General features: G+C 42.4%; 1 protein-coding gene across 1 annotated transcript in view; it reads right to left on the bottom strand.

Annotated features, from left to right (window-relative positions):
* LOC126158378 (uncharacterized) overlaps nucleotides 1–25,490 on the bottom strand; it is a 111,083-nt gene extending 85,593 nt beyond the window's left edge. Inside the window, exon 1 of the mRNA XM_049916439.1 lies at nucleotides 25,381–25,490. The gene's annotated coding sequence lies outside the window, so the exon portion shown is untranslated. The remainder of the gene's footprint in view (nucleotides 1–25,380) is intronic.
* Between the last annotated feature and the right edge of the window lie 1,062 nt (nucleotides 25,491–26,552).

Raw genomic sequence — 26,552 nt, 5'->3', positions numbered from 1 at the left:
GTACGGAAGGTTTCACAGAATTTCTGAGCAACCGAGGTATAGAAGAGAGAGTGGCAGTGGGCAAAAACGGCAAATGGGGGAATCGTTAGTGAGAAGAGCACACAGTTGCACAGGAATATACTGCAGATCAATGGGAGAAAATGGAGACAATGGAGAGAGACATATACAGACAGTCGCAGTAAGAGGGAGATGTTGAGTATGAAGGCTTACCTGCAAAGACAGCCTGGGTCAAAGAATTTAGAATGTACTGTGGTAAAAGAGCGCGGATACGTTCGCATGCCAAAATTTTTGGTGAGGAAGGTGGAATGCGGTCTGAGGCAGCGGCTTCCCTACTTTTCTCTCAGAAGTTTTTAATGACGTCCATATTCGCCTTCACTGGGCTCCGATAGGAGTCTTTTTGCGCTAGTGTCTATATAATTCAGCAATAGCTCATTTACTACGATTTTATTGGGTACGTACTGACTATAGTCAGTGTCACGAGTGACTGGTATTGACAGTTCAGGCGTGCAGACCGCTATGCTGCCGCACGTGGCTTACGGCAAACCGGTCGCTACTTACACGCGTTCTCTAGGAGCAGAAACAAGAGCGTCAACAACATGCAGGTCGTCTTTGCACGCGTGAATCTATATATAGTTGCTACCTGTAATAAATAATCTCGAAAAATTGAAAAGAGCTATTTAGTCTAGAATATGCTGAAATACCATTAAGTTATTTACCAAACTTAACCATGAAAACTATTTCTGCAAATTCTTTGTTACAGTTGTTAAAAATTAGCAATATTTATTAGATCTACTACTAGGAACAGGATAATTTTTCAGTATATTAAAAGTTATAACCAATGGCATGATAGGTCGTCGGTATGATCCTTCCTTATATCCTTGAGTGTGTTATAGTTATGCTAATGCTCCACTCTCATTACTATCAGAATCTGATTTGAAATGGTCTTCTTCAGCACCGCTCGATCTATCACTGCTTGCTCCTAGACGCATAATTAAATTTTATGTGCATTTTAACACGACGCCTTCGTTCCTGGCTGCCTCTCTGACAACACTTTCAGTGTGGTTCGCAATTTTTGTCCCGGTCTCTCTTCTCATTTGACTGACAGCTGCTACAAGGAGATTCTCAGCTTTAGAGATCGTGTTTGCAGCGACTTAATTTTTTATTTGTGCCCATACCCCTTCAATGACACTGTTCTGACAGCGGCGTGGATGAAACCGAACGATTTCATACCCGTGTCCTTTAGCAATCTCATTACTGACGTATGTCTGAAATTGTGGTTTCTTTTGTGCCACAATGTCGAATAATTCTGCCTTCTTCAACCCTGCTCTGAAATCCACTTTTAGTCCGTTCAGCCCCTGAATACTGTCGGCTTTTTTAAATTGCCATACTTGATGTTTTATCGTGAAAAACGATATAGAAAGAGACATTCTCCATGACGATCACTGATAGACTTTTCCGATTCGTCAAAAGTGATGTCTCTAATCACTTTTGTAAAACCGCACTGTTTATCTCTTCGTGGTAATCACCTGTCTTTTTAAAGGAATTATTAACAAGTTGTTTGGCACAAAACCGGCCGATTTACTTGCATGTAAAACAATAGTTCACCCTCCTTTTCTGTTAGGCAGTGCCATGGTCCCCTCGGGCATTCCATCGCTCCAGCTTCTACGTAATGAATGGCTACCATTAACTCGAGTTTCTTCTGTCCACACTATATTTTCTATTCTCTCACCCATGGTCCTACGCAGAGACCTGGACTGCCTTGCACTGTTCTTTCCATCAGTATTCTGCATCCGTTAAACACTGAATAGCTGAAGCTTGAGTCTTTCAGCACTGTGCATAATGAAAATTTGCTCCCTTTAAAAATATCGTTTTTCTGAAGTGACACGAGTAATTTAGTTAGAGAGGGATGTTTCCTTCTCTTATAATAGCTACATACAATGTTGTCCATTTAAATGTTTCAGCAAAAAAAAAAAAAACTCTGGAACAACGATAGATACAGAGAAACGACTTTCATGAGTATGGATTTAAGGGAGGGGCTCATGAATGTAAATACTATGAGACATTCTAACACGTAAGCAAATATCATTTCAAAGCAAACATGTAATTTTTAAAAACAAATGAACACCCCATACTATTTCTTAAGCAACTGGTAACATGAGAAATAAAATAAAAAAAAAGAATAGCGTTGGTTGCATTGTTATACATCAACTACATCCTGAGAAACTGCAAAATGAAGCTGACACTTGAAATAAACGAAAAGCGCCGCTACTGCACATCCAGAGATGCAAGTGTGAATCCCACGTTGCTCATAATGAAGATGTGATTGGCGTATTACGATGCAACAAACACTGTACTTATTGCTATTTATCCTGTTATTAAGTGGACTGGAAACAATATAGATGTCACATATCTATGTACAAATACCATTTACCTCACTGTTAGATCGTTGGTCCACCGATAAATATGTTTACCCTGGCCGCTGATATTCGGGTTTTCGGTACCGTTATGTCCGTTCTAGTACTGCAGTGAAGATCAATAAAACACGAACGAGCAAATCCTTTCCTTATTTTTCTGTGTGTGACTGAATATCTGTTTTGTCACCAGTCCACTTACAGGGTAACAATTACTGAACTACGTGGAAAAAACGAAAATTAGTAACAAACTACGGCGTGCACACACTTATTCAACATGTAAACTTGACTAAAGATATTCGGATTTAGATTATGACGTGTTCGATATCCCTGTCATCAAGTGGCGCAGACGAATAGCGAAACTGTACATGACCGGCTGAAGTGTCGGGACACCGATGCTGTCGATGACCTTCTGAACGGCTGTTTTCAGCTCAGCTATGGTTTAGGGGTTATTGCTGTACACCTTGTCTTTAATACAGGCCCAGGAGGAGGAGTCGCATGTGTTCAGATCCGGAGAATATGGTGGTCAATCGAGGCCCATGCCTGTACCTCCGGGTATCCCAGAGGCACAATGCCGTCACCAACGTGCTCCTCCATGACATCACTCTCCTGCTTCGATGGGGTCGAGCTACATTTTGCATGAACCACATCTTGCCGAAATCACGATCACCTAGGATAATGACGATGAAATCATCTCCCAAAACCTTCACGTACCATTCGGTGGTCACCGTGTCATTAAGGAATATCTTACTGATTATTCCGTTATTAGACACTGCACGCCTCACAGTCACCCTTTGAGAGTGCAGAGGCCTCTCCATCTCGAAATATGGATTCTCGGTCACCCAAATGCGCCAATTTTGCTTATTGACGAATCCATCCAAATGAAAATGGGCTTCGTCGCTGAACCAGACTATGTATGAGCATACTAATTTCCATCACGCCCTGTGGCTAGCCGAGCAGTCTGAATGTCCTAACGCAAACTTTTTAGAAGTTATGACTATAATAAAATTATAAACAGCCGACCAGTTGCAATGGATAAAGAATTCTTTACCTAGGTTTCGAAAAAATATAAATTTGTCTTCTTCAGAAGCTGGCAATTTTACATTAGTAAGGACTAATGTACCATCGCCGTTTTTACAAATGTCGGCATAGATCCATTTGTCAAAATGAAATATAGCCCTAGAATTAGGGTTTGTCACGTAAATATAAATTAATACATAGATCTTGCAGAGCTCACAACCGACTCAGAAAAACAGAACTATAAGTATCTTAGGAATTAAGTAAATAAGAAATGCAGGGAGGCCAACGCGAAACCGCTACAAGAAAAATGTGAAGAAATCGAAAAAGGATGGTTGTCGCAAGGACTGATTCACCACACAGGAAAGTCACAACAGCTTCCAGTGAGAATGAGTTTTTCACTCTGCAACGGACAGTGCGTTGATATGAAACTTCCTGGCAGCTCAAAATTGTGTGCCGCACCTAGACTCGAGCTCTTGACCTTTCTATTATGTGGGTGAGTGCTCTACCAACTGAGCTACCCAAGCACGACACACTACTCGTCATCACAGCTTTACGTCCACCAGTACATCATCTCCCACATTCCAGACTTCACAGAAGTCAAAACTTCGTAGAACTCTTGCTCGCGAAAGGCAAAGGTCCTGTGTTCGAGTCTCGGTCCAGCACAATGTTTCAATCTACCTGCAAGTTTCAGCTGACAGTGAAATTGAAAGTAAGCGTGCCAACATTAAAAGAGCAAAGGGAATTCCAAAAGCGCAAAGGAGAAAGAGGACAGATGGAAAGAACACACAGGTCCTACGAGGGTGGGATCTTGTCTGGTATCATTAAGGATGAAATGGGAGTGATATGGGAAACATAGGGGACCCAGTACGTGTTAGAGCTTCCAAAGACTTCTAATCAAATAACGCAGATATAATGGATACAATTCCTCCGGAATTTCTGTTACCGAGAAAGGGACGTGGCTGGGGCGGGGGGAGGGGGAGGGAAGAGGGGGAACGATGGCAACCATGTGACTATTCAACTCAGTGGAGCAATCTGTGAGTCTGGAGACACACTGTCACTATTTTGGACAAACATTATTCACACAACAGCGAAGACTATAAGGGCAGATAAGAGGGAGAACTCTCGCACAATCTGCTTAACGGTTCATTCGTCGAAACTGCTGACAAGGAAAAGAATATAAAAGAAAACTGAGGATCTGTTAGATGACTATCAGTTTGGCTTTTGGAAGGGTAAGGGCACCAGAGAGGCAATTATGGCCTTGAGATTGATAGTGGAATCAAGTAGGCATATGACAAATCAAGACCTATTAGTAAAATTTGTCGACCTGGAAAAGCATTCCACAATGTAAAATGGTGCAAAATGTTGAAAATTCTGAGGAAAAGAGGAGTAAGCTCTAGGAAAAGATAGACAGTATACAGTACGTGCAAGAACCAAAAGGAAAAACGAAGCATGGAAGGCCAAGAACGAAGTGATTGGATTGAAAAGAGAGTAAGGCAGTTACGTAGTCTATCGCCCATACTGTTGACGGAAGAAGCAATGACTGAAATAAAAGAAATATTCAATAGTGCGAGTAAAATTCAGGGTTAAATGATATCGATGGTGACATTGACTGATGACGTTGCTATACCAGTGAAAGTGAAGATTTAAGAAATCCGTTGAATGGAATGAACAGTGTAATCAGTGGAGAATATGGCGCGAGAGTATTCTGAAGAGAAACGAAAGTAATGAGGAGCAGTAGACATGAGATTACAAATGACCTTAACATCCAACCAGGTGTCTATGAGGTAGACGAAGTTGAGGAACTCTGCTATCTTTGAAAGGAGAAAAGCAAGACAAACGAAGCAAAGAGGACATAAAAAACTGACTAGCACGGACAAATGGGTCATTCCGGACATATAAAAGTCTGCTATTGTCAAATACCGGCCTTAATCCGTGGATGAAATTTCTTAGAAAGTACTATATTAATGTAGGAAAATCGGAAAAGAAGAGACTCGAACCGTTTGAAAGGTGGTTTTATAGAAGGATGTTAAAAATTAGGTCTAGAGAGATAAGGAAAGAGGAGGTTCTCCGCAACACCGAAGAAGAAAAGAACATGTGGAAGATACTGACACTAAGAATGGACAGGACGTTAGAATATCTGTTGAGACATCGTGGAATAACTTCCATGCAACTAGAGGAGCTTGTAGAGGGTAAAAGCTGTAGCGGAAGACTGAAACTGAAATACATCGAACAAGTAATTGTGGATGTTGGTGGAAGCGCTATTCTGAGAGTAAAAGGTTGGTGCAGGCGAGGAATTAGCGGAGGATCGCATCAAAAGTCAGAAGACTGTATATGCGTCAAGTAGCGTGCAATGCATTATTCAGGATAAGAAAGGTTGAAAGTAGATGTTGGTCAATATAACCAGGAGGTAGGTTGTCGACCACCCCTCTCAGAAAACACACAGATAGGAGGCCAAAAGGTACCACGATTCGAGAACACAGAATAATCATCTGGCTAACTCCTCTCAAGCAGTTTGCAAACGTGGTTGCAGAAGCTCATCGGTAGGTAGGAAGTTGGGTTTTTTGGTGGCTTGAGAACTGAGATGACACTCACTTTTCATTGCGAAGGAATACTTCCCAGCCAAATACGAATGAACAAAATGATATATGAAGTCTTCGAATCACATCCAGATGATGGGACATCTGAGTACGAATCTCATCAAAGCCGGGGTCTGCATAACATGACCAGCAAAAAGCGTAAAGCAGTTCCCTGGCAATGAAAGGTAAATTATATAGTTAATTGTTCTCGTGTACAGAGGATGGGGGATATGTTCAGCTTGTCTTTTATGCATTCGAAGATTATAACTGTTAGAAAATGACGCCAATGCTGCCGCTAAATGGGCTGCTAGGTGTGCAGCAAGAATCGACGCATGAGAAGATATAGATTCACGAAGGAGGGGACTAGGAACAGGTTCTGATCTTTCGCAGGCCTCTATACTACCTAGTTGGCCACACCTGTGTACAAGGGGCCTCCGTTCGCAAGGAGGAGACGTAGTGCTACAAGTACTCAACCCACCCCCAATCTTTTGATTGGTTTGATGCGGGTCGCCACGAATTAATCTCTTAAACCAAATTCTTTATATGAGTAACACGTGAACCCAATATCCTTCGTAGCGCATTGGAGACTTTGCAAGAATCTGCTTAAAAGAGAATGTCGCTACAGACGTTACAGGGCCTTTCAACGGTTCTGAATAAAGGTTGCAAAGTGATAGTGGTTGCTTTGGAGGGGGCCTGTATAAAGAGGAACAGCAGTTCCAGCGGCTTAAGTGATTATGTTAGAGAGGTCTGCAATAACTTTGTTGAGGCAGTTTGAGAGTAAGGGTACGAAGGTCACGGATGGCTGGGACAGTAAATTGGATCTACGAAGAGCCCAACGTGGCAATTGGTTCTTTGCTAAGTGACAAGGCGTTGTCAGGTAGTGGGTAGTCTGAAAGATCGTCAGGTAGCGACCACTGTAGGGACGCCACAAGATAGAGATCGTAAGGCTGATAGACGATAATACAGGGTGAATCACCGCAGATACTGAAGAAATGGAGAGTGCTACTAATGCATGGTTTTCAAAGAATGGTTTGGTAGTCGAGGGCTCGTATATTTAGCCTATAGAAGATTTGAATAATACTTAAGCAGTGTATTTTTGTACAAAAATACATTTTTAAATGCAAAAATGACTATTGACATTAACAAACAAAAAGTAGGGCAAATTCGAATTTCAGTGTGGTTTGTTGCAGGATCCCCGTGCGAGTCGTTTACGAGATAACATATTTTGAAAAGTTCACACACAAACATTTGTTTGTACCATTCAACATGTGTAGTTGCTAGGCGATAGAGAGATGACAGACAAAGCGGATAGATGCGCTCTGGCTTGATACGCACTGTTGTGCGGCATGATTCCCGGCATAAATGAGCATTACACACGAAAACGTGGCGAGTGGAGCCGTATAAGAAAGAGACGGCACCTCAGCCTGTGCTGCTGTGCTTCTGGCGAAATGTACGGACCACGAAGTAAGCCGGCTGACAGGTGGGCAGCAGGCAGGCTGAAGGATTACTGCGAGTGGTTTCCGCGGGCCGAATGGTCGTTGCAGATCCGCACGTAGCGAGAGGTGTTGCCGTGAGGCAGACTCGACGGCCGCAAATTTTTTCACGGCCACTGCATAATTAAAATATACACTAATTTATATACGGAATAGTCAACGGCACACATGGCTGAGAGAAATGAGATGAGGAACCATATTTGAATACCAAATCTGTAGATGTAATACTGCTTCAGATACTGGAGAAGGAAGATACAAATGTACCTATTACTTTTAAAAATAAATAACTCCCAAAAGTCTTAATCGATCTTAACGAACGTGTCGAAAATCAGCTTCTGAACTTCTATTAACCAGCACGTTTTGAATCATCAGACGGAATGTTGATTGTAAGGATTAAAAAACGCGTTTAAGTACAAAACAAATTGTAAAGCAATAAATGTAGTGAAAATGATAGCTGTCTGTAGAGGTATAATTTATTTATGCTTTAAAATAGTTTAAATAACGCTAATTGTGACAGTTTCACTGAAAGTAGATACAAGAAGAAGGTAGATCGTTAAATAAAGAGTACTGTGCACTTTGTTTACGAAGTAGCTTAACACATTAGACTTTTGTTTTAAATCCCTGAAGTCTTATAAATGTCCTATCATTCTCTCCCTCCTCCTTTCCATTGCTTTTCATATGTTCGTGTCGTCACCGATTCTGCGTTGTACCTCCTCATTCCTTATCTTATCAGTTTAGCTAATTTTCAGTCCGCCCCCGGTAGCTTAGTGATCAGTGCGACAGAATGTCAATCCTAAGGGCCCGGGTTCGAGATTTCCTCCGCTCAGGGACTGGTGTTGTCCTAATCATCATTTCATCCCCTTGTAAATGGCGAACGGCCTACCCGACGGGAGTCCCTAGTCACACGACATTCATTCATTCACATAATTTTCAACGCTCTTCTGTAGCACATGTCAAACGTTTCAATTCTCTTCTATTCCGTTTTTCACACAGGACTGCCATCTTTGCATGTGTTATTAATTTAAACAATTTACTTTATCTTTCTTTATTATCATATCCTCTTTGCTTCTTCCGTGACAAGTTATTTTCCTTTCAAAGTAGGACAATTCCTTAACTCTGTCTACACTGTGATCACCAACTTTGATGTTGAGCTTCTCGCTATTCTCATTTCTGATACTTCTCATTACTTTTGTCTTTCTTCCGTTTACTGTCGATTCGAAGTCCGTACTCAGTAGACTGTCCAATCCATTCAACCGATCTTGTAATTCTTCGTCACCTTCAGTGAGGATGAGCAGTGTTATCAGCGAATCAACGGTACTCTTTCAGCTTGGATTTGAATCCTACTCTTAAACCTTTCTTTTGTTTACGTCATTGCTTCATCGATGTCTAGAATGAACAGCAGTGGGCGAAAGACTGCATCAATGTCTTACAGCCTTCTTAATACGAGCACTTCGTTTTAGATATCCCAGCCTTATTGTTCCCTCTCGTTTCTTATACGTATTGCCCATTACCCACCGTTCCCTTTAGCTCAAACCTATTTTTCTCAGAATTTCGAATATCTTGGACCATTTTATATTATTGAAAGCTTTTTCCGGATCGACAAATCCTGTGAACAGGTTTTCATGTTTCTTCACTCTTGCTTTTATTGAGAACTGCTTTCTGGTGCGTTTACATTTCTCAAAGCCAAACTGGTCATGCGACAGGTACTGCGTTTTCAGTTCCGTTCCTCTGTGTAGTTTTCGTGTTTGCAATTTGGATGCACGAGCTTGTGTGGATGATATTTTTTGAAAGTCTGATGGTATGTCGTGAGTCTTCCATATTCTACATATCAACTTGCATAGTCGTTTGGTTGCCACTCTCTCCAGTGATTTTAGGAATTCCGATGGAATGTTATCTATCTCTTCTGTCACTTCATCTCAAGTCTTCCACAGCTCTTTTAAATTCTAATACTGCATCGCGTACGTCTTGCCCTTCAGTTCCAATTTCTTCTTCCATCACTTTTTCAGACAATTCCTCCCCCTCACACAGGCCTTCAGAATAATCTTTGCACCTGCCTACTCTCTCCTATGCGTTTAACAATGGGGTCCCTACTGCAATGTTAATGTTGGCACCCATGCTTTACGTTTCACTGGAGGTTGTTTTGACTTTTCTATACGCTGAACCAGTCCTTCCGACGCTAATTTTGTTCCATTTCTTCACACTGTTCGTGCAACCATTTCGCCATTGCTTCGCTGTACTTATTACTTATTTCATTAATAAGTGACTGATATTGATGTAGTCTTGTCTCTTCCTGAACATTTTTGTACTTCCTTCGTTCGTCGATCAGTTGAAGCATTTTCCTGTTACCCAAGGTTTCTTCACAGTTATCTTCCCTGTACGTATGTTTGTCCAACGTATGTGATTGCTATTTCTTGAGATGTCCACTGCTATTCAACTGGACACTGCCCACTATGGTACTCCCTATCGTAGTAAGCACGTCTTTAGTGAACTTCAAAGCGTCTCATAATTGCTCACTACTTCAGCATCACACTTGTTTCCATCCTGGTTCTTCCCGACTATTCCCTCTAACTCGAATTTACTCTTCATCACACCTGAATTGTGATCTGGTTCCATTTCTGCGACTGGGTACGCCTTACAATCAAACATCATATTTCTTAATCTCTCTCTGGTCATTATGTAATACAGCTGGACTCTTCCCTTGTGTCCAGGCCTTTTCCAAGTATACCACCTCCTCTTGTGATTCTTCAACAGAGTATTCGCTATTACTAGCTAAAATATATTTCAGAAGTCAGTCAGTCTTTCTCCCGTCTCATTGCTACTACAAATCCTTTATTCTCCCGCTACTCTTTATTCTTCTCCTTCCCTTTGAACCGAATTCCAATCGCCCATGCCTGGAGCAGAGAGGCCAAGTGTGTGGTGTCACCGCCAGACACCACATTTGCTAGGTGGTAGCCTTTAAATCGGCCGCGGTCGCTAGTATACGTCGTTCCCGCGTGTCGCCACTGTCAGTGATTGCAGACCGAGCGCCGCCACACAGCAGGTCTAGAGAGACTTCCTAGCACTCGCCCCAGTTGTACAGCCGACTTTGCTAGAGATGGTTCACTGACAAATTACGCTCTCATTTGCCGAGACGATAGTTAGCATAGCCTTCAGCTACGTCATTTGCTACGACCTAGCAAGGCGCCTTTATCAATTGCTATTTATCTTGTGATGCCTGTATCGTCAGACCGATGTACACCAATTATGGATTAAAGTTAAGTATTCCAGCAGCAACGTACCTTATTGGCTATATTAATTACATTGTCCTGTTCCAGACCTCATGCCAGCCTGCGTGAGCTTAAACGCGTGCCTTTCGGCTACCGGTCATAGTGGCTTGGCTGTCTTGCCAAGTCACAACAAAGTGTTTTGCCAGTTTATACGCTGGTGTCTTAGATCGGCTAAGGAGAAAAGGGACCCACTCGCAATGTCGGGAATATACCGTATACCATGGACATGCGGAAAAGTTTATGTCGGAATGACTGGACGATCAATAAACACCAGAATCAAAGAACATAAGCGACACTGCAGGTTGGGGCACGTGGAGAAATCGGCCGTGGCAGAGCACGCACTGAGTGAGACCGACCACGTAATAAAATTCGCCTACACAGAAGTTCTGGCTGTAGAGAAGTACTATCACACTCACTTGTACTGAGAAGCTGTAGAAATACAAAAACACGCGAACAGCTTTAATACGAAAGAGGAAAGCCTTAAGGTAAACGAATCTTGGCTTGCCGTACTGCAGCGAACGACCGTCGCAGATAGCAAGAGGAGAACCGCACCGGAAATGACCGCGGAGAAGCCCTCGGACGTTGGCGCGCCAGGTACATACAGTCTGCGGCCGCGAGCTCGGCTCCAGTTCGCCACCGGCAATGGAGGGCGAAGCTTTGACAATGCCAGCCACTCGTGCTGGCGAAACGTCAGTAAAATCATTAGTTGAACATCGGCCGAAGAACCCGAGACAGAAGCCAATAGGCAGTTTGTAATATGTTACATTAGGTGGTGGTGGTTGTTGGGATGTTTAGGGGGACTAAACAGCGAAGGTCATCAGACCCCCATGTTACATTAGTTCTTAAGTTTCGCACACCAGTGCAGTATTGCAAGGGCATTCAAGACTGGCATTTGTCGCCTTACACGTGGTTTTTGATCTTTAGCATTGCCCTTCATAAATTTTTGATACGGTAAGTTCTGGACCCAACAGGAACAATAATCTCATAGATACTGAGGTACTGTTATCTTCTATAGAGCTCTATTCGTCTAGCACGTCATGCAGCAGACGGCCAAACATATAATTATATGAAAGCATGGTACCTTTTCTTTCGGACATACAATTCATGTAATTGATTCACCTCGATGGGGAATGAATTCACAACCTTCAGTGTGGATACACTATTACGTCCAACCTCACTGCAGAGATTTGAAAGAAGCGAACATGGAGGACATGGGTGGGGACTGCGAATAGGTGGTGCTAGGTGGGAATGCGGCTCGGCAGAGAGGCGTGTCGAGACAGGCCTCACAATTACGATAAACACTGTGTCCAGTAGGGGCAGTGATTAACTCAAACTGTCTACTAAGCAGGAGATTCTGCATTCTAATTCCAATCCGGCATGCATTTCCACTCTCAGCCGCTGATTCCGCATTAAGTTCCGATGCAGCTGACTTCTAGAGTCCCTTTCCTTTCCTTTCGTGTCTCTGTCCTCCCCCCCTCCCCCTCCACCTGCAATTTACATATACTTGTCAGTCATACTTTCGTAGCAATACGTCGTCACACAATATCGCTGATTCGGCTGTTGCGCTTCCAGCTGATGTGGCGATACGGCGCGAGGCACGGGAAGAGGCAATTTGAAGACGGCGAGAGAGTGCGAATAAGGCAGTTGTCTCTTGGAGGCCGTCGGGCAGGGGAGTTTCAGAGCACCTGTGGCCAAGTGAACGCTGCCACGCCCATGTTGACGTTGCTGAAATGGTTCAAATGGCTCTGAGCACTATGGGACTTAACATCTGAGGTCATCAGTCCCCTAGAACTTAGAACTACTGAAACTTAACTAACCTAGGGACATCACACACATCCATGCCCGAGGCAGGATTAGAAGCTGCGACCGTAGTGGTCGCATGGTTCCAGACCTAGAACCGCTCGGCCACCCAGGCCGGCATTGACGTTGCCAATTGTGAACAGATAGTGGTCCTAACAGTCTGGACCCGGCGAGAGGTGGAGACGAGGTACACTGGAGGGCGCGGCGTGATATTGCTGGCCTGGAATGTCGTAGCGTTGGGGATCAAGTACCGCATCGTGCTGCAAATCTGTAGTGGCTACCTTCATTTTCTCAAACTGTTCTGATAAATGCCGAGCTTCCCTTTCTGTTTTAAAAGGAGCCATGTTATGCTGAGATCAAAGGGGACTGATTGATCATGTTTCAGCTTTAGCGACTGTCCGTGGAAGTTTACTCTTTAACTGATGTATTGAACTGTGCAGTTTGAGCTTCGCTATTGCCTTGCTGAATTACCTGTTAACGCCTGCCCTACTAATATGCCAGTCTGTGGATTTAGATACAGGAGTGCAAATACTGAATTGTAGGCATACGTCCTGTCACGTTTGGGCTTTAGTGTGGCTGGAAAGGACGGCCGCGTTTACTGTTAAATTTGTGGTAAGGTTCTATGGGACCAAACTGCTGAGGTCATCGGTTTCTAGACTTACACACTACTTAATCTACTCACTTACGCTAAGGACAACACACGCACCCATGCCCGGGGGAGGACTCGAACCTCCGACGGCGGGAAGCGCATTCTCTGTTAAGGTTTAATCTTCGACAGTCAGTAACTTGTATATTTATGTGCAGAACATTGTCACAAGCATGCACCTTTTGACACATTCTTGTTCACGTGTGTATTTGTACTTGTTTCTTTTGTTGTACAGTTCCGAGCTGTTATTTGTGTGTACTAACGGTGTTTCTAATTGTTTCTTTTGTCGTAGTCTTCCGAGCTCTTATTTGTGTGTACTAATTTAAGACGGCAACGGATCTATAGATTTTGTCCAGCTTCTGTTCCTGAATATGCTAGGCGCTGGTGTAAACAGCTTGCTGTGAAACAAGTTGCATTTGCCAGTTGTTAAAAGTTTGTTAGTATAAGAAATGGTATTAAATTAAACATTGTATGACCGTAGTTCTCTTTCTATCTGTTACTGCAGTAATAAAAATAATAATATAATAATAACTGACTATGAACTACTAAAGTTTGTACCAGGACTTCTTCCATTACTGCTGCCCATAATAATTATAATAATAATAGTGGCAGTGATAGTAGAAGATCTCCCGGTATCAATTTCACTAGTTCACAGTCAGTATCATTTACTTACACTGCCTCTACACACATGCAGATACACACATGCAGATAGATACTACGCTACGCCGTGAAAGTTTACGGAGCCACATTTTAATACTACTGGTCATATTACAATCGTTATTTCTTAAGTAACTATGGTGTCAAATGTGAAAATGTACTGCACCGTGATCCATTATGAGAGAGGACCTGATGGCCCTTTCCGCACCAGGCTAAATAAATAAATAAATAAATACATATTTTGATCATAATGTTCCAGAAACAGGCAGCCACGAGAATTTTTAAGGGGTCTGATTGTAAAAGCCTCAAGAATTTTTTAACGTTCTGATTGCACTTAAATTATGGGGTATTGCCGATTATGGTAAAACCTGGCTGGGTTTTGTTAAAGTAACTTAGGCCGTTGGCAGTGATCCTTGATTGTTGAATATTATGTTGCGTGACGGATCAACATTTGTTCAAGTACATTCAAATAATTCAGTAATTAGTGACATTCTGTTTGTTTGCTGTAAATTTTCGTGGGCCTTTTGCCGTATTCAAGTTGTTGTATTAAATGAACTATCCTTCCCTGTAAACAACTATGGGCGCCATCCATGTTCAGGTTGCTTAGGTAAGAAGTATTATTTTTCCCTTTGGGTAAGTAAGATTCTAAGTGCCTTTGGCTTTTGTTTAAAACCTATTGTTTTATAACTCAGCCAATGTGTAAAACCTATCAGCCATTGTTTAAATTGTAACTTTATAGCTGGGTTTTATTTGTGATGAACTTTGAAGGCCAATGGCTGTTGACGTCTAGAATATTTTAATTATAAAATTTTAGTTGACATTGCCTCTGGGCTCAAGGTACCAAGGACTGTTGCATGTGGAATTTGTTGTCATTAAATAAAATTTTTCAGTGTCGTTTGAAGAGTCTAGCCCAGTAGCTTTCCACACCCAGATCCTTGTATCCTACCTGTATGTCCCATTGAAAACATGAAGTATTTCAGTCGAAAAATGTGACAAAAGCTGTAGCAAAACATAAACGCTATAGCTTTTTTCACACTAGATTTCGTTTCTTTCCCAGATCGAGCTGAGCTTGTACTGAGTGACCAAGTCTTGAACTCGGCAGAATGATAAACAGTAAACAACCGTATGTTCGCTCCTCAGTGCGGAATTTCAAGAGTGTTCCATGGATTTTGAGACCTTGTAGCATGAAAATTTGACGACAGTACAAGGCGGTTATTTTCACAATTGTAAATCGGTTCTTTTAACAGTGACCAGTGCAACAGTTTTTTAAAACGATCGTCAACTTAAACAAGAATTACTCTACACTGAATATGTATTTTTAACAAAGAGACGAAAGCGGCATTGTAAACAGCATATGTCTATAGGAAGACTATTCTTTCGCTACACATACAACGTCCCATTTTCGCAACTTTTCCTTTCGTAGGAAAACTATTTCCAATAGCAAGCTTCGTGAACGATTATCAAGAAACGTTTGGTTGTCTATCTTCTATATCAGTTTATTCGAATTCAAAATTCGAACTGTGCATGTCTCCTGAGTTCATATACGGTAAATTCAATCAGAAAGCTAAGGCAAGAATTGTTTAAACGAATATCTAGCTGAACTGTTTCCTGTCACCAACGCTTGTGAACGCATGGGCCAGCAGGTCATTGCTCGGTCCCGATATAAAGTGAACCCAACATACCGCAACAAAGCGTGCAGTGCGTTAACACAATGTTACACGGCACTCCCGCATTCCAGTCGCTCCTACGTTTGCTTTGAGATCACAAATAATGTAAATGCTCAAAGCAAAATTTCGCCTCCCCTACAAGCCACAAAGCAAGCGCATGTCAAAGTGACTCGGTATCTCTCTGGGCGAAATTAATTCATTTGACAAAGTAAATATGAATTAGGAAGCAGAGATGCAAATATTACGTTTCCTTTTTCACCCCAAGAGTTTATTTACACGAAACAATACGGTTCCTTTTCTGAAGCGTCAGAAGTTTACTCGGTTTCAGAGAGCTATTTCACTTTAACACGCTCTTAATTCTAAACAAAATTATGGAGTAAATAGTGGGCACTATAATAATTTTGCTATTACATTTTATGACTTTAAAGGTGTTATCGCTGTACAGTCCACGTGCAGTTTATATGAATTTAAATACAGACTTGAGCAGGAAACTTCACCGACAGCAACCAGGTCTGTCACCTTTGTCATGCCATCCGAGCAAACCTGCGCTTTCTAACTGGTTAACCGTACACCCAACAGTGGTGCTTTTCTGCAGTCACACACTGCGAGAATCAACTTTATTTACAAGTAATCATTTACAACTACTAAGCGGGGTGTTCAAAAAGTCTCACCGCAGTGCTGTACGATCGTTAGCCGCGCGTGCCGTATGATTGTTCGCCCGCCTGTGGTACTTCCCTTAAAGTGGACTCTCCCAACATTCCACTGTTTCGTTTATCTCAGCCAGTGACAGTAGTATCGTTGGTGTGTGTCTTTACGTGTTGACGTGAACGTTTGAGTTTAGTTCCTTTGTCTCTTTTTGTCACTCTTTAATTTTTGTCACTGTTTCGTTTTTGTCACTGTTAAAAATGCTAACCATTGAAGAACGTGTGTTTTTAGTCGAACAAGTGTTCAAAGCTGGCGGTAAATACACAGTTTCAGTTCGTCAAACAATTAATTCAGTTTTCCCGTAGACAACACTCTCACATGACGATACTTGCAATTTCTAGACGTCGGATTGTGGGTCCCATATTTTTCAACGAAACAATAAACGCACAACGATACTGCAGTGATATTCTGTACCCATTCATAGGAGAACTTGTGTTAAGTGAAATACTGAACGGTTATTTTCAACAAGATGGTGCAACCGTGCGCCGGCCGCTGTGGCCGAGCGGTTCTAGGCGCTTCAGTCTGGGACCGTGTGACCGCTACGGTCGCAGGTTCGAATCCTGTCTCGAGTATGAATGTGTGTGATGTCCTTAGGTTAGTTAGGTTTAAGTAGTTCTAAATTCTAGGGGACATAGTGCTCAGAGCCATTTGAACCATTTTTGCAACCGCGCATACAACTCGCGTTTCAATGTCACTTCTTGCTGATGTTTTTGGTGATTGCATAATTTCACAGCGACTTTGACCTCCTCGATCGCCTGACCTAACACCACCTGACTTTTTCTTCTGGGGCGCAGCGAAAGTAACTGTCTATAAAAACCGTCCAAATCCATCGATGAACTGAAAACTGCAATATCCACTTTCGCTGCTTCTGTTACAGAAGAAATGTTACAGCTTGTGTTTGGAAACATGATTATACGATTTGAATTGTGCATTCAACAACCGGGGCACACTTTCAACATTTAATGTGAAAATTTGTAAGTCAAAATGAATATTCAATAAATTAATAATTTGTATTTCACTGAGTCTCATTTCGGTATATTCACTGCGGCATACGTCACGTGCGGCTAAGAATCGTACGGAACTGCGGAAAAACTTTTTGAACACCCCATAATATGTAATTTGTAAGAGGAATAAGCAGGATATAGGCCATGGTTTAGCACCAACTAAAAAATGACTGATGAGAACACAGAAAATGAATATTTACTTTAAAATTACAAGTGTGCACTTTACATTCACTGCAAGACACACATAACCACGAAAATCCTTCTTTACGCTGTCTGCTGGATGCTGCAGAGCGGCTTTTTCCGGTCTGGTTTTACTACGTAAATCGTGCGTCCGGCCTTGTCGTTGTAAACTGCCCTTCACGTAAATCTGCGACGACGCATTTAATGGTGATCCTCACACTGCCAGTACTCTGGTGCAAACTACGTTAAATCAATTCAGCTTTACGGCCTCGAAAGGAACTTGGCCCTGAAACTAGTGTCGCTGAGTAGTGTTACCGAAACCGAAAAAAAATGGCTCTGAACACTATGGGACTTAACTTCTTAGGTCATCAGTCCCCTAGAACTTAGAACTACTTAAACCTAACTAACCTAAGGACATCACACACATCCATGCCCGAGGCAGGATTCGAACCTGCGACCGTAGCCGTCGCGCGGTTCCAGACTGTAGCGCCTAGAACCGCATGGTCACTCCGGCCGGCACCGAAACCGAATATTATTTTTGTAGACTAGTACATAATTTAAAAGGTAGGTCTGCAGGCTTCCGTAGCCGTTGTCACTGAAGTTAAAATCTTCTGGGTTATTTGGCTGCATCATGTTTCTTCTACAATGTTCGACGTTTCGACCAATCTACTGGGATCTTCCTCAGGATCTTTTGGTGTCCACTACTGCTAGAACACTCTACCAATAGTGGACACCAAAATATCCTGAGGAAGATCCCAGCAGAGGGGTCGAAACATCGACCACTTTAGAAGAAACATGACGCGGCCTAATAACCCAGAAGATTTTAACTTCAATTTAAAATGTGATACCAAGAAAATAATTTTCTGGCGCTAACGAGTTAACCTACGATTAAATTTTTAAACAGAAATGTTAAAAAATTATAAATGTCCATAAAAATTTTTTTTGCTGATGATATTCTTAGGCGAAACGTTCCGTTGTGTTCAGAAATCTAAGTTAACTTTCTCTTTGCCATTCCAAGAATGAAAATGGAAATTAATGGCTTCTAAGTCATAATATTCTCATAAAAAACACGAATAAAACCATCAAGTTTGTATGTTTACAGTTGCCGGTAACTGATACTCATAATGCCTTCTGTCTTGGCCTAGACACAGCTCTTACAGTCCCCGTATATTTCCGACATCTCGACCAGCATACATTCAAATTCCTCTTATTTCTTGTTCGGCTCCCACTGACACACTGAGTCTCCGATGGGACCTCAAGAAGAAAAAGAAAGAAAAAAGATCCTGTTTAATGCGGTGCTCCAATTCAGTCCATCGTTCCAGGCTACACCACAGTCTTATAGTTCATATCGGCGTGAGAAAAATTCAAAGGAACTTGCCGTCAAACAGGCAACTATTTCCTGTTGTACCGTTACTTGTTCTCCTCCACTCTTGAACTCTTACTTGTACTACTCCACTTTCCAACAAATTCCACACAATGTGGTGTTCACCAATCAAGTGGTCCTAAAAGTTTTGCCTCTGCCGTATTTCTCAAGTAAAATCATACACGAATATTTCTGGAAGAGATTGGCTCTTAGAGAAAATTGGAACTGCTGTCTTGAATGTTCATCATACTTCTGATTGCATACTATGAATCACAGAATGGCGCAGTGGTTAGGACACTGGTCTCTCATATGGGGCCGTGGCTCAGATCACCAGTAGCCCATCCCAGTTAGGATTTTCTGTGGGTACCCTAAACCGATTAATGGATGGCTGCCTTGACAAAGACACGCTGTACTACTACGCCGTTCTTCTACAAACTGACGTCACACTCCGTATGTTTTGCTCTTCATTGACGGCATATTAAACTCTTACGCTTTTCTTTTTCAGCGATGTGCTCAATACGAACGACGGAGGTCGATCGGTTGTTAATATCGATATTGAGCAACCCAGAGCAATCACGTGTTTGTCAAAACATCAAAGACAAATTCATCAAATTCCATGAACAGCATAAAGTCTACTCACAGTTTAAAAATCTGATCAGGCCACGAACCTCTGCATGCTTCTCATAGGAGCTGCAGATGTTTAGTGAATTTTTTGCAAGGTCTTCTGACGCTTCTCGCATTCTCTGCTTCGAGTATTCCTTTCTATCTCGTCAAAAACCTTCTGGTATTCTTCTTCCTGCCATTACTAACGTTTCTTATTCTGTCGTATCATCTCTTGGTCTCTCCTTTCTTCCTTTTTTTGCTTCCATTGGAATTCATCTTGAACTGGTAGGTAGATTTAGCAAGTTAAGAACAATGGTTCAAATGGCTCTGAGCACTGTGGGACTTAACTTCTGATGTCATCAGTCCCCTAGAACTTAGAACTACTTAAACATAACTACCCTAAGGACATCGCACACATCCATGCCCGAGGCAGGATTCCAACCTGCTAGACTAGCGCCTAGAACCGCTCTGCCACCCCTGCCGGCTACGGTAAGAAACAGACGACTGTTCCTGTGATACTTAACGCTCCCAGCTGCTGCTTCGTAAGACGGAAGAGATACGTAAAACAGATCCCCCACTGCTTGTATGCGACTAGAGCTGTAGGCAAAGCAGCGAATATAGGGAACTCAAGTTCAACGCAAACTGCCTGGGAGTTGGAGTGATGGGTCTGTGACGAGACTGCATCACACACTTTTGATCCGTAACACTTTTATAGCATGTTTAAGTATACCGACACGGCAGTAAAGCAGCAGGAAACTGCGTTAGAGACGTATTCTGTAGCTTTCGGGCTTTGCGTAGGATGTCGTCGCTGAAAATAACATTTTAATGTGGTTCATTTTGTGCAGACGAGAGTTGGTTGTAGGCCACAGATGAGTTGATAACCGTGGCACAAAATGAGTGCAGAGTAAGGGGTATATGTTCAGCATTCGATATCACCGAACGAGGAGGGACAGCACACTCTACTTGCATTTGCGACGACAACGGTTCAAATCCGTGTCCGGTACAGGTTTACCTCATTTCCCTAAATTTGTCCAGGCAAATGCCCGTCTGATTCCTTTCAAAGGGCATGGTCGATTTCCTTCCGCATCCATCAAACATTTCCGAGCGTGTGCTCTGTCCCTTATGACCTCGATGACGATGGGACGTTAAACCATAAGCTTCATCGCTTCATCCATCCGTCCATCCATCCATCCATCCATCCATCTATCCGTCCATCCGTCCGTCCGTCCGTCCATCCATCCATTCATTCGATACGTTGTTCTTTAATACCGGTTTTGGAAATTTGAGCCTTTACAAGTACCTCCGCAGCTATTCGGCAAAGGGTAAGTAAAGTGTGTTTCATTCCATTTAAGGAAAATCCTTCACAAGGCTTGCGGTCAAATACAAGCCCGTGTCGTGACCATCAGATGTGGTGTCGTGATGACAACGGATGCGTACTTCATTATCATTATAATTGATAATAACTGCGTGTAAAAAATTACGTATACAGTAATCGTCGTAATTTTATTGGTATCGTTGGCAAATTGTTGGTTCTCTCTTCCACGCTCTCACAAATTTAAAAGTAACCTCAAGTCGCGATGCAAAATCGATTTGTTGTAGGCCTTTCTTGTATCTTCTCTGCCCTTGCTGAGGAAAATATTAAAGTATCGGTCGAATGAGTGGGCTATCTCGTTCGTCAGTGGGTTTCACTTCTTGAAGATACTGTCAATGAATTTTATTCCATGGTCTGCTATTCCTAAGATTAATTTTATGTGGTCTGTCAGCTTTCAATCGCTCGGACGCATAGTCCCACATATTCAGTGAATATGAATGTTCCCAATGATTATTCATCAGTCCTGTAATCAAACAATACTTGGTCTCTCTGCGTATTTATGTGCCATATGATATAGCTTATAGCGTGTAAAAAACACGCTTAAGTATTCCATATTTTGAGAGGTTATAGTCTGTATCAAACAAGACAAAAATGTCTAGTCAGCATGGCCCCTAAAATGTGTACCTTATGAACTACAAGCGCGTGTTCATCTTCGGTATTGTGGAACTCATTCTTCTAGTGTAAGTTCATTGTCATTATAAACAGCCAGCATAGCGCAGTAAACCTAGACGGCTGAATTGCTGTGCTGGTGGTATCCTTTGTTGTGGATATTTTTCGGGATACAAGGCACGTGGGCGCCGGTTGCTTCCGTTTGAGAATAACTGTCATCTCCTGTGACAAATAATAGGCTTTCATTATGCTGGCAAGTGAAAAGAAAGAACTACAATGTAAAAGCATTTCAGAAACTTATCAAAACACAAACTGGTTCCATTAGAACCCAGACCTGTGAATATGATTTATAGTAACAGCACTAACAGATGTTACTATGTTGCATATTGCATTCCCTACGACTTCCGTGATAGCGATGTGCTTGCCGTAGAAGAGATGTTTCACAATAATGAAGATGAACACCAGCCTATAGCTCTTAAGGTATACTTTTCAAAGGCCATGTTTACTGGGAATTTTTGTCTTGTTTGGTCCAGACCATCACATCTCAAAATGTGGAATATATTTTTAACATCATGTTTTTTAAGCTGAGAAAGAGCTTCCAATTCCTGCACCAAACGCCAGTCCTACATGCATTTCAGCACATTTTTATAGCGCTGCTATTTAGAACAGTATCAATTGCGATTAAGGAAGACATTGGGAAAACAACAATTACGGAAAAATTAATGAATGGGATGAGAATTAGAATTTAACGCCTCGTACACAATTAGACCATTACAGTAGAAGAGCACGTTAGCATTAGGCAAGGGAATCCGGTGTGTCCTCCTCAAAGAAAAATAATTACGTAATATTAATAATCTACTTCCGCTCCCAGGTTTCATGTGGTCTGATACGTGCTACATTCAATTATGTATGCTTCCTGAATGCGCGAAAGCAGGAGCTGATAATGCAAAAACGGACATGTCTCATTTACGTCAACGGCATACTCTTGTTACAGACGGGAACGCGTTTTTCACTTGCTGAGATGTGCATCAGTTGCATGCAAGTAATCATGTCTTCATGGAACTCTACGTTTCTCAACTAGACATAGAATCATAGAACGCTGGATCTCTTCTCCTACTAGCAGTCTTTCATTACAACAAATGTGTTACATTTAGAGACAAAGAATACCTTATTGTGCTCAAAAAACACCAAATAAAAAGAAGTGAAAGGCCTGTTGTTGTGTCTTCCTAGCTTGGATCAGGGGAAGTGAACTATGATAGACAGGTTAGTTGGTTGATTTGGGCGAGGAAACCAAACAGCGATGTCATCGGTCCCATCGGGTTACGGAAAGGTGGGGAAGGAAGTCGTACGTGCCCTTTCAAAGGAACCATCCCGGCATTTGCCCGAAGCGATTTAGGGAAATCACGGAAAACCTAAATCAGGATGGCCGGACGCAGGTTTGAACCGTCGCCCTCCCGAATGCGGGTCCAGTGGGCTATCGACTGCGCCAACTCGCTTGGTGGAATACCTGCGTTTAAGATACGAAAACAGAAGGTTAGCGGCCTGCCAGTGAACTTCGGATACGGGAAAATACGGAGCGAAACTACGAAAAAATCGTTCAAATGGCTCTGAGCACTATAGGACTTAACATCTGAGGTCATCAGTCCCCTAGACTTAGAACTACTTAAACCTAACTGACCTAAGGACACAGACACATCCATGCCCGAGGCAGGATTCGAACCTGCGACCGTAGCAGCAGCGCTGTTCCGAACTGAAGCGCCTAGAATCGCTCGGCCACAGTGGCCAGCGAGCGAAACTACGTATTATAGCTTTACTCAGTATGAATATTATAACATAATACTTTTCGTTAATATTTCATGAATGGGGCTCGTAGTCTGGTGGTAAAGTGTATACTTGGAAAAGCTTTTGTGACAGTGCAAAGTGAGAAATTTTAATCGTTAACTTCTCGTAGTCATGTAAAATTTCATGATTGACAGCGTGGCGAGTTTTGAGTGTAAAATTATTTATTTATAAAGCCCAATATTGCAATGTCAAGTGGAAATAGTTGCTATTCAGCAGATATCAAAACCTAGAACCAGCTGATATGACATAACACAGAAGTTGGTTTTATCGCATACTGTTCCTGACTGCGACCTTCTTGTGTGTATTACAACGTTTGAATTGCCCTGTAAAAGTGTTGCTGTTATTCTGCTTAACTTTCGCTCAGTTCCTTAATACTGTATTGGGTGTGGTAAATGCTTTCATATTTGTTTTTGTTCGATGTAAACCAAAAGCTAGTTTCTTCGCATGGTATTCCGTGGAATCAACGTTTGTTTCGCATTTAATGCAGGCATCCGATATTTTAAATCCGGAAAAAGAATATTTATGCCATCACCTGTACAGTGTATGTTTATTCTCTATCTGTTTCGATATTACGATCATCTTCACAGGAGGAAAACAGTGTACAAGCAGTACATCAATGAATCGAACATACAATTTTGTCATACATAAGCCAAGAACATATATAATTATCGTAAGTCTGTCTTAACATAGTCTGTATAAACGCGCTGTACCATGGCACGATTACAGTATTACACTTTGTGAGAACTCCACACTTCAGTGGATGTTTTTCTCCTATTAAGCCAATAGTAATACCAGAAACTGCTAGAGAATAAACATAGAATTGTACAGCTGACGGCACAAATACTCTGTTTTCAAATTATCTAACAGCTGTGGATAGTCACCTACGAAAGCTCCGACATTAGAATTGGAGTGAGAGGATGATTCTAGTAAATGTATTTCTGCTATAATATATTGTTTTAAGTACCTATTGATAACGTGAGAAGAGATTTGCGTAAGAACTATCGTATTTCTAACATTTTCAGAGAAGAAAACAGTAGTCATCAAGACTACGAAGCATTCTCCTCTACATAATTTGCAAATCACTGTGAAATGCATAGCACTCACTGGCAAGAAGAAAACACAGTTCAAAGAAGAACTACACACTCATTCAGCACAAGATACAATGAATACCAATTCTGTCAAAAGCTGGTAACATTGAGTTCCCCTTTATATGTGAGAAAGAACGGAAAACGGATGCAAACAAGTGAAGTGGAATAAAACAATATATTTGGAACGCAGGGCCAAGAGGAATGTTCGATACGAGTCGTTGGCGTTGGGCACTGACTTGATGTTAATAGTTGCCATCAGGACGCTTTTACGTACATATATTCACAGATTGTTGTTAGTTGTCGAAGACAAAAACATTAAGCAATAAAAATAATTAGTTTTGGTGACAGACTGTTCTGTCTAGCCCGAGGTTTAGGTTAGATTGGAATGCGACAGGCTGGTTACTAGTTAGACTGATGTGTATATTTGCCAAGATCTAGGTTAGGCTGGAAGGCAACAGTTCGTTTGCGAGTAGGCGAAGCCAACGAATGTGATGTTAAAAAGCGTTGTGGCAGTGACAGACTGATCTGTAGCTTAGCCCGTTTGAATGCGTTGTCAATAAGATCACATTACAGTCACCATATTGTTTACGGCGTTTGTCGTATGTTTCCTGTGCCACTGGTCAAAGCTGACAAGTCGCATCGAACATTCCTCTAAATCCAGAACATATTTACGTGGAGCAGTTCACACACGGATCCGTAAACAGTAATAAATGTACGTAACCCCACAGAACAACATATGACGAAACCAGCTATTCTGCTTCATATGAAACAAAAACAAAATATATGGAATCATTTACTCCGTCCAGTACTGTGGACGTGAGCAGAAACCAAGCGGAATACTAGCAACGTATTTCCAATGGAATTCACACAATGAGTCGCAAGCAGAAACCAAATGTGATGGAACCTGCAAAAGTTTACTACGGAACACAAACAAGTACGAAAGACCTTAAATCACCCAATAGGAAAATGACTGGACGAGGGATTGACAAATTTGCAGCGAACCAAGCGGCCTGGCAGCGAACCAAAGTCGTGTTACCGGAAGTCCCTATGTGAACTTCACGCCCGTGATTGTACTTACTGTGGCTCTTATACGGCTGAAGACAAGCGCGGAGACGGCAGGACACGGGCGGTACGTGTGGAGAGCCGCGTCGCTGGAGACTGGCGACCAACGCGACGAGGCGTGGTCCGTGGTGCCCCTGGCAGGCAGCGGCGCGGTAAATATAAACGACGCGGCGGTGCGCTGCGGCTTGGCCGCTGCCGCTACTTAGCACGCCGGCCCGCGCGCTGACAGTCGTAAACACGCCTCGCCGGGGAGGGGACGACTCGCCGGCAGGTGCTCTGGCCGCTGGCGCTCTCGAGTTCTGCTTAAACTGGGGCCAGCCTTGCGTACCGTACCCTTCAGTGGTACTGGCGACGCACCGACGGCCCTCAGGCTTCCGTATCTGTTGCACGTGGGCTGCGCCATGTGGCGGCAATCACATCAGTTGGAACGGAGGAGGGACGCGTGTAAATGAGATCAAGGAGCGGCAGCGGAGAGGTCCGTGGTGTACTCGGAGAAGAACGCCAGCGGTGGGGAGGAGTAGGGAAGGTGTAGAATAGCGTCTCAACAAATACACAGCCATGACTCAATACTAAACCCCGTATTACACGCTGCACGTAAAGGAACCAGTGTATCGGCCAACCGACCGAGCAATTTCGTGCAGCCTAGTTACGTATGAGATAGGCGAAATACCCTCAGACTTGAAGAAGAATATAATAAGTCCAATCCCAATGAAAGCAGGAGTTGACAGATGTGAAAATTACCCAACTATCAGTTTAATCAGTCACAGCTGCAAAATATTAACGCGACTTCTTTACAGACGAATGGAAAAACTGGTAGAAAGCCGACCTCGGCGAAGATCAGTTTGGATTCCGCAGAAATGTTGGAACACGTTAGGCAATACTGACCCTACGAATTATCTTAGAAAATAGGTTAAGGAAAGGCAAACGTACATTTCTAGCATTTGTGGACTTAGAGAAAGCTTTTGACAATGTTGACTGGAATACTCTCTTTCAAATTCTATAGGTGGTAGGCGTAAAACACAGGAGCGAAAGGCTATTTACAATTTGTACAGAAACCAGATGGCAGTTATAGGAGTCGAGGGGTATGAAAGGTAAGCAGTGGTTGGGAAGGGAGTGAGACAGGGTTGTAGCCTCTCCCCGATGTTATTCAATCTGTATATTGAGCAAGCAGTAAAGGAAACAAAAGAA

Source organism: Schistocerca cancellata, chromosome 2, assembly GCF_023864275.1.
Source record: "Schistocerca cancellata isolate TAMUIC-IGC-003103 chromosome 2, iqSchCanc2.1, whole genome shotgun sequence".
Taxonomy (NCBI): Eukaryota; Metazoa; Arthropoda; class Insecta; order Orthoptera; family Acrididae; genus Schistocerca; species Schistocerca cancellata.
This window is presented reverse-complemented; position numbering and strand designations above follow the sequence as displayed.